This window comes from Triticum aestivum, chromosome 3B, assembly GCF_018294505.1.
Source record: "Triticum aestivum cultivar Chinese Spring chromosome 3B, IWGSC CS RefSeq v2.1, whole genome shotgun sequence".
In the NCBI taxonomy this organism is placed as follows: Eukaryota; Viridiplantae; Streptophyta; class Magnoliopsida; order Poales; family Poaceae; genus Triticum; species Triticum aestivum.
Window position 1 is genome coordinate 522,714,437 of NC_057801.1, and position 9,740 is coordinate 522,724,176.

Below are 9,740 nucleotides of genomic sequence, written 5' to 3' on the forward strand. Positions count from 1 at the left end.
ACCAGGAAACTCCCTGAAATTTTCCTCGCCCTCGCTTCTACCATGGTTTTTTCATAATGGATGGCCCAAAGAATGTCATGCAGCTGGGTCTCCGGCCCACCCAGGACGAAAAGACCATTTTCTATCATGTTTTTTTGTCATAGAAGTAGGACCCCATGACATCTATGATGATACTGGGTTTTGTCACAATTATCGTCATAGAAGTGTCATAAGTATGACAGAAATTTTTTCCTTCGACCCAAAATGTCACGGATGTGTCTTTTTTTGTAGTGTATGTCCGGATCACTGGCTAGAGTGATGATTCCATTGGCCCAGGCATCTTGAGATTCAAGTACCCATAATGGGGTATAGCCTGGAAGCTTGTGAATGCATCCCGCCCTAAAAAGGCGTGGTATCCACTACTAAACGGGGCCACTTGGAATGTTATTTCTTCAGACCTATATATCTCCGGCGTGCCGAATACCACATCCACTGTAATTTTACCCGCGCATCATGCCTCCCGACTAGGGATGATTCCTCTAATGGTCGTGTTGCTTTGCTCAATGCGGCTCTTATCTATTTCCATTTTGTTAAGAGTTTCTTCATAGATGAGGTTTAATCCGCTGTCGCCATCCATGAGCACTTTAGTAAGCCAGAAGCCATCCACAATTGGACTAAGGACCAAAGCGGCTGGTGCTCGAACTGTTCGGAATTGAGGTTCGTCACTGGCATTGAAGGTTATGGCCGTATCGTTCCACGGATTTATTGCTGCGACGTGGCAGACTTCGGCGAGGCTGCGGAGTGCTCGCTTACGCCTATTGTTTGAGGCGAAAGTCTCGAAGACTGTCAGTACTGTATTGTTATTCTTCGTGGGATGGTGCTCTGCGGAATTGTTTATGAGGAGGTCCTCGCCGCTCTTGACCACCTGCCGGAGTATCCAACATGCTCTAAGGTTGTGTGTCGGTATGATGCCCGGTGTGCTGTGAATTTTGCATGGCCTGTTGATCCATCCCTCCAGTACGGTTCCACGCCCTGTAGAGGGCTTTGGCTTCTTTGTAATGGAATTGGGTGACTTGCGAGAGCGCACCCTTTTAGTTCGGACGAGGGGTTTAGTTAGAGCCGGAGGACCCCAGAATTTTGTTTGTGTTTTCCAGGCGCTTTCCATCGCACAGTACTTCTGTACTATGGCCGCCAAGTCAGCAAAGTGTGGTATGTCATGGTGACTTATGGCATTGAGAATTCCCTTGTCAGTGCAATTTTTGCAAAAGAACGAGATTGCGTCTTCCTCGCGACAGTCCTGGATCTTGCTCATTACAAGGAGGAATCTGGCCCAGAAGTGATCTACTGTCTCTTGGGGCTCTTGTCTTATGTGGGAAAGATCACTTGTGTCTGGGTGGGTGGGTTGTTTTAAGTCCAAATCCTGACCCGATCTGAGACCCAGGGGCAAAGGAGCTCCCGAGCTTGGCAGCTGGGACTTCGGGATGTTGCCAAATATTTGTGGCCCGTTGCCCGATTCTAAGTTCGGAGACTGGGCCATGTCCTCTCGTAGACGGGTATCCAGCTCGGAGAGCTCGGGAATCCGGACATAGTTCGTCCTCAAGATAGAGGAAGAATCGTTGTTTTGTTCCTCCACCACCACTATCTGATGGGTGACCGGCGGAGAGTTAATCTCCCTTTGGTCGGGTTTAAGCCCGATCCGATCATAGTCCGTAGCGACTCCCAGGGCAGCGAAGCGATCCAAGAGCTCGTTCAGGGAGGAGAGATCCATTGGATCCATTTGCTCGGTGATTTCCGAGCAGACACGGAGGCTGTTTTTGATGACCTGAGAAGTCATCATCGGCGTGGTGGCCCAACGGACGACCATGATGAAGCCGCCCAGCCGGAGAGTCTGTCCTAAAGCCAGGGTTCCTCCAGAGGTGATGTTGTCCTTGATTACAAGGAGAGCGATCAAGCCTTATAGGGACGGCATAGTGGAACTCTCAATGAAAGCACCAATCTCGGTGTCAAAACCAGCGGATCTCGGGTAGGGGGTGCCGAACTGTGCGTATAACGTCAATGGTAACAGGAGGCGGGGGACACGATGTTTACCCAGGTTCGGGCCCTCTCGATCGAGGTAATACCCTACTTCCTTCTTGATTGATCTTGATGATATGAGTATTACAAGAGTTGATCTACCACGAGATCGTAGAGGCTAAACCCTAGAAGCTAGCCTATGATTATGATTGTTCTTGTCCTATGGACTAAACCCTCTGGTTTATATAGATATTGGAGGGGGCTAGGGTTACACAGAGTCGGCTATAGAGAAGGTGATCTACATATCCGAATTGCCATGCTTGCCTTCCACGCAAAGGAGAGTCCCATCCGGACACGGGACAAAGTCTTCAATCTTGTATCTTCATAGTCCAACAGTCCGGCCAAAGTATATAGTCCGGCTGTCCGAGGACCCCTTAATCTTGGACTCCCTCAGTGCACGCGAAGATCTTCCCCCTACCGATCCACGTCCCAACGCCTCGCTGTGAATCTAAGCTACACGGTGAACAGAAGGGACACAAGATTTATACTAGTTCAGGCCACCGTTGTGGTGTAATACCCTACTCTAGTTTGTGGTGTGGTGGATTGCCTCAGGGGTTGATGATGAACAGTACAGAGGAAGAACGGCCTCGCGAGCGGTGTTCTTGATCTGGTGCGGTGTTTTGCTTGGGAAGGATTCGATCCCAGATGGATGAGATGATCTCTCATCTACTGTGCTGACTAGCACTATATATAGAGGCGCTAGTCCTCTTCCCAAATATTGAGCGGGAAGGAAGCCAACATCGGCCATTTTGAAGGGGAACAGCCAGTACAAGTTATCCTGACTAAAGTTGGTCTTCGACTGCCAAAGGCACTAGCGATGACGCCGTCTTGGGATCCACGGTGACCTCCATCCTGCCGCTCTACTGGTCTTGGTCTCATTGCACCGAAATGGTAATCTTTGCTTGATGCCGCGGTACTCCGTGCCTGCGCTTGCCCCCTTTGCACCAAAGAGGAAACGAGGACACTGCGTAGGCTGGCGCCCGCCTGGCACCCGCCTGGCCTTGATCGGCATGGCTTGCGTTATGAGCACCTCGCGAGGCACCCGTGTCTTGATCTCTCTGCCTCCTCGCGAGCCTACCTGGTGAGGCCGTCCCTAAGTAAGCCTTGCGTCGTCCGCCCCACGAGGGTCTTGAGCTTCGGTAGATGTAGACGGGCCATATTGGGCCTCTGCTTGAGCCACGCCGCAGGCCGCAGGCAGGCAGTCTAGGAACCCCCGTTCCTAGAATGCTGACACTTGCCGCAGCACAGTTGACTGATGCCTTTCAGCTTGTAGCTGACACTAACAATGTCGAATTGATTCAGGCAGCGAGTTCAAAGAGCTCGTGCCAGCGGTACTGGCGAGTAACTCGAACACTACATCAACGCAGGACTGTGGGGTTTTCTCATTGTCTACAAGATCGTTTTTATCACCTTTCTTGGAGACCAACAAGGCTGTCTCACTATCTTGGACCTTATCTGCATTAATTTCTCTACCATTGCATAGTGGGGGTGCTCTTCTCCAATATTCTATTCGCATACTACAAGAGAAACAAACATACACATCATAGGTTTAGCATGTAGTATACGAAACCCATTTTGGTAAACAGGTTAAGTAGTAAGGTGGAGAGGATAATAACATGAAACAAACATATATCTATGTACTATGGTCACAGTATTGTCCATATCATTCTAGTTTATGTTGCCAAATCAAGATAGAGACGCAGTTCAACTCATATATTTTTAAGACACAGCAGCATAGACAGAATATAAGTGTGGGAAACTACACGACATTGGCAACACTTGTAATGTGCATCACATGAGAACATAACTGTTTATACAACTGAAACTGAAATCAACATAGCGCAAGAAGTTAGAACAACAATCCAGTTAAACAAATATGTTTAAAACATACCTGTTGTGCCATTGGAGTTTCAATTGGATCCTTCAAATTCGAAAGTAGTTGGTATGAGTAAATACAGTGATGCAACAACAAAGGAGTATGGACGATAGCTATGGAATCTCACCTGAGAACAGTTTCTCTTCTGCTTTAAACATGGAGTTTGGGTTCGCTTTGGGCACTGCAGTTGCTTTACAAACTGCTCGTGTGGGGGTACTCTGTCGTGGACATGATGCTTTGTCAACTAGAAGTGGGTTACTATCCGCTGGGGTTGGGGTTGGATGGGTTGTAGATGGTTCTTTGCCCAACGGTGTAAGTGTGCAATCTGGAAGAGTCTCGATTATGTATGGTGGGGCTAGTTTGTGGGCCAGTACAACCATGGTTCTATCTGCATCGACAGGTAGCACTGTCTTTTGTGAAGAACGGGTTTTTGCTCCCTTAGATACGGCCATCACCCCCTCCAATTCAAATGGCTGATAAACAAGAAAAGAAATTGAACGTACAGACATTGTATGATAGACAGATTTGGTAATTCACATATATGTTGTCTAACCAAACAGGACAACATGATAGAATTTCACATATATGATGCCCAACTAAACAGGATAGCATGACACAGTTTCACATATATGATGGATAACTTAACAGGATATAATGGCATAATTCAACATATGATGAGTATCTAAACAGGATCACATGACAAAACTATTTGATGTCTTTCTAAAATAGGTTGGGATGAAATAATTCACATACATGTTGTCTAAGTATACACGATGGCATGATATAATTGACATAATTCACATACATCTCTAAACTAAGCAGATGGAATTCAATATTGTGCATATGATGTCTAAACTAAGCAATGTAAGACACCATATGCATGATATGAGAAATGTAAACATTGCAACTTAGAATATACACCTCAGGTGGGATATAGGACCGGTCATCTGTCTCTGAATCCTCCTCTAAGGAGCTCCCTATAACCATCGAGATATATGCTTCAACAGGTACCATTGTCTAATCTGAAGACCTTGTTTTCACTCCTGATTTTTCCATAACCGGCTCAAATGGCTGATACACATGAAGAGTAGTTCAATATACATAGACTGTTGACAAATGGAATACATAATTAAAAAAAAGATGGCATGAGATAATTCACATATATGATGCCTAGCTACATGGCAGTGCATAATTCACATATATGATAACTGGCTGAAAAACATGGCAATGCATAATTCACATATCTGATATAGAAAGCAAATAGGAGGCATTCACGCAAAGCATTTCTAATCTAAGCAGATGGCATAGAAATGCAAGACACCATATGCATGATATGAGCAATATAACCCTGCCTAGTTAAAGCATGCACCTCAGGGGGGATTACGACTGGTCATCTGTCTCTGAATCCTCCTTTGAGGAGCTGTCTATAACCAGCAAGAAATCTGCATCGACAGGTAGCACTGACTGCTCAGAAGACCTTGTTTTCACTCTAGATTTTCCCATGACCGACTCAAATGGCTGATGCACAGGAAGAGTAGATAAATGTATAAACATTGTTGACAAGTGGAATACATTATGAAAAAAATATGGCACGATACAATTCACATATACGATGACTGGCTAAACAGGATGGCATTGCATGATCCATTCCTAAATATTTGTCTTTTTAAAGATTTCAAATGGACTACCACATACGGATGTATATAGACATATTTTAGAGTGTAGATTCACTCATTTTGCTCCGTATGTAATCACTTGTTGGAATCTCTAAAAAGACAAATATTTAGGAACGGTGGGAGTATGATATAGAAACCAAGCAGGTGGCATTCACACAAAGCAAATCTAAACTAAGCTGATGACATATAAGATGTATAATGTAAGCAATGTGAGGCGCCATATGCATGATATGACCAACATCAGCATGCCAGGTTAGAGCAAACACCTCAGGTGGTAAATAGGAGTGTTCGGCTCCCCCTGAATCCCCATCTGAACAGTTATCTTCCTGTGGAATACAAACTAGAATGGTGGGAGGGGGCCCACTTCGCCCACCATGGAGCGGCATCAGCATGACATTATATTCCCATGCAACGGGTCTTCTCTTTTTGTCTACATGTTCAGTACAATTGTGTACAATAACTGACATGCATAATAAACAAATTAGTTAGATTCTGTAAGGGATAAGGGGTGCATGCAGAAATCAAGACTGATGGTAGCAAACGAGTGGATTGATCCAAAACTAATGATAGCAGGTAGATTATAGCTTCAGTTTAAAAAGATTGACAATGGTTCATCTACGGTTTGTTACCCACCCAACATGAACCACATATCAGGCCTCAGATGAACCAGATAGTAGAAAGATACTATTTGTTGCTGCCTTGATATGAGACCCACAGCCATTTTGAAGCTCAAGTTCGAACGATAAAGTAGCAGGTAATAATAACCGATGTATAATGTGAGCAAACATGGAAGACTGCAACCTCTCTTCCGGAACTATGTAGTCCTCAGGTTTATCTGCTCATTCGATGATGGTAATGCAGTTGGCGTGGCTGCCGGCAATGGAGAAGATGATCTAAGGTGGCGAAATAAAGTCTACAAGGGGAATCTCTGCTATAGTGAACGCTTCTGTTGATGGTGCACCTCAGGTGGGGTGGATGACGGTACGGGAGGAGCAGGACATAAAACTTAGAATTTTCTTTGACACCTATCTGAAAATGAAGTAAATTTGTAAGGGCTCCACAGAATTGGTGGATTCTATAAATGCAAGGATAGGAAAAACACAGGAATAGGAGAGGAATGTATGTGCAAAACAGAGCATTTGGAAACATAGGATTTCTGTCAACTTGGGCGTTTGGTTCACATGAATTGGAAGAACACAGGAATGGAGAAACATGGTCAAATTAAAGACAAACCATGTGAAAATGAAAAAAAATAAGAATCTTATTATGCCAGTAATGCAATTAGTCATGTTTTTCATGCATATTAATTTGAAAAGGACGTCCAAGTGGATATTAAAATTCCTACGTTTTTTCTTTGAAAGAGACACTAAAGGAAAAAAATCCTCTAGTTTTGCTTTCCTCCACTCCTTCTAACCAAATGCACGAATAGTAGTACCATAGTAGTTCCATAGCAAAGGATCCCTGAGGTATCGACATGAATGCAGAGTAACAAAGTTATGCAACGAGTGTACAACCTCTTTGGCATAGCCTTGTCAACCTCAGCATCATTGGGTTGGACGTGGAGGATGGTGATGCTGGTGTGACTGTTGGAGGTGGGGAAGAAGATCTGAGGCCTCTAGAAATGGTGCCAAGGGTACTGCTCCACATTGATGGACTGTTCCGTCATTGGAGCAGCTCCAGTGAGGTGTACGGCGGCGAAGCTGAAGCAGGACAAGACAGACAATGTTAATCTGAAGTGGGACTGTAATATCATTTGCAATAGATGATGGAAAATATATCACAAAAATTGGTAGATTTAAAACGCATCAGCCGCGCCACGGCCGCTCCAACAGATGCTGTAAACACTGTTCACTTTGAACCTAACTGAAGAAACTGAATTTTACAGTCGAAACTGCATTTCGTTGTTGAAACTGATTTAACTAGTAGCAGAGCATTGCAATAGATGCTTAGGGCCGAGCACTAGTAGCAGAGAAGTGGTGATCTAAATCAGCAGACGCTCGAGCAGGGAACGCACTAGCAGAGAGCAAGTCGTGCAGCAGCATTGCGAGCGAGTGCTAAAGGAGAAACTCCCGTAGCCGTCAGAGGTCGTGCAACAACAGCAGTTCGAGCGAGAGCAAGAGGAGAGCAGCAGCATGAACGAGAGCAAGAGCGGAGCAAGAGCGCGACCGACAGCAATAGGAGAGTAGAGCAGCAACAGGAACGAAAGCAAGAGCAGTGCAGCAGCATGACTGACAGCAAGAACAGAGCCGCAGCACGAGCGAGAGCTGGAGCAGCAGTAGCAGCAGCAGCACGAGCATGAGCCAGAGCAGCTGGAGCTAGTGCCAGTGTGGAAGTCGCCGCCGAGGAAGCAACAACATGGGGGAGAGACGATGTGGATGAAGTGGCCGGTGACGGCGCCATCAATGGAGACCCGCCATGGCTGCTCGGTATCGAGCACCAGCGGCCCCGTGAGATCGAATAAAAGATAAAATGGAGCCGTGAGTGCAGAATTTCCTTGGTGGCGTCGAGTTGGTCTCGGCTTCATGGGAGGAATTGGTGAGGTTGCTGAGGTTCCTATGGAGCAGGTCAAGACGGTGATGTAGGGATGGAGGTGGCACGATAGACGAGGCGGACATCGGGGCAGTTCCTTGGAGGTGGAGGACGGGGCGGCTGATTCGATGGGACAACGCGATCAACGATGGATCCTCATCTGATGCGTTGGATGAGGGACGGCGAGCTGTTACGGTGGACGACGTTTTCGGCGAAGAGTCTCTGGCTGGGCGGCGGTCGGGACGCTGACGGAGGAGCGTGGGGTTTCACGGGTTTGGGTGGCTGAGGGAGTCCTGGATGAAGGGGTCCTCGGACGGCCGAACTATTAAAATAGGCCAGACTGTTCAGCTATGAAGATACGAGACAGAAGACTTCTTTCCGTGTCCGGTTGGGACTCTCCTTGGCGTGGATGGCATGCTTGGCGATTCGGATATGTAGATTCCTTTCTCTGTAACCGACCATGTACAACCCTAGTCCCCTCCGGTGTCTATATAATTCGGAGGGTTTAGTCCGTAGAGGATATCATAATCATATAGGCTAGACTTCTAGGGTTTTAGCCATTCCGATCTCGTGGTAGATCAACTCTTGTAATACTCATATTCATCAAGATCAATCAAGCAGGAAGTAGGGTATTACCTCCATAGAGAGGGCCCGAACCTGGGAAAACATCATGTCCCCCGCCTCCTATTACCATCAACGTTAGATGCACAGCTCGGGACCCCCTACCCGAGATCCGCCAGTTTTGACACGACATTGGTGCTTTCATTGAGAGTTTCGCTGCGTCGTCACCAAAAGATTTTGATGGCTCCGTCAATCATCTATGACAATACAGTCCAGGGGAGGTTTTCCTCCCCAGACTGATCTTCGTATTCGGCGGCTTCACACTGCGGGCCAACTCTCTTGGCCATCTACAGCAGATCGACAGTTATGCCCCTGGCCATCAAGTCAGGTCTGCAAGCTTGAATTATGTTGCCGATATCCGCGGAGACTTGATCTTCGACGGATTCGAGCCCATGACAGCCGCTCCTTGCCATCACGATGGACATGACCTAAATCTGTCATCAGACCGAGCCCGGGAGATAGCTCCTATAACTGCACTGGCCCTAGATCCGGAGCAGACTGCACCGTCCAAGGATGGGATGCTCAACCCCGCCACGGAAGCAGCAGACTCAGTGGCGTTAGAGCCGCACACAGGTCCAACCTTGAGTGGGCCTTGTGTCTCCGGAACCTTGGATTCATCTCCGGCCATAGATTCCGAACAGCATGCACCCGCGCCCATCGAATCTGATCAGGCGCTAATCATTGAGTTCAGCTTCGCGGATATCTTCCGGCACTCACCTTTATGCAATGTGCTAAACTCATTAAAAGCCCTCTCCTTGTCAGGGGACTGTCAGCCGAACTATATTCAACTTGAATTGGAAGCCGATGATGGGGAATTTCGCTTCCCACCCACCACCCACTGCATAGCCACTGTCAAAGATTTAACCGACATGCTCGATTACGACTCCGAAGACATCGACAGTATGGACGACGATGCCGGAGAGGAGCAGGCACAAAAACCACCAGTTATAGGGCGCTGGACAGCCACCTCCTCGTATGACGTATAC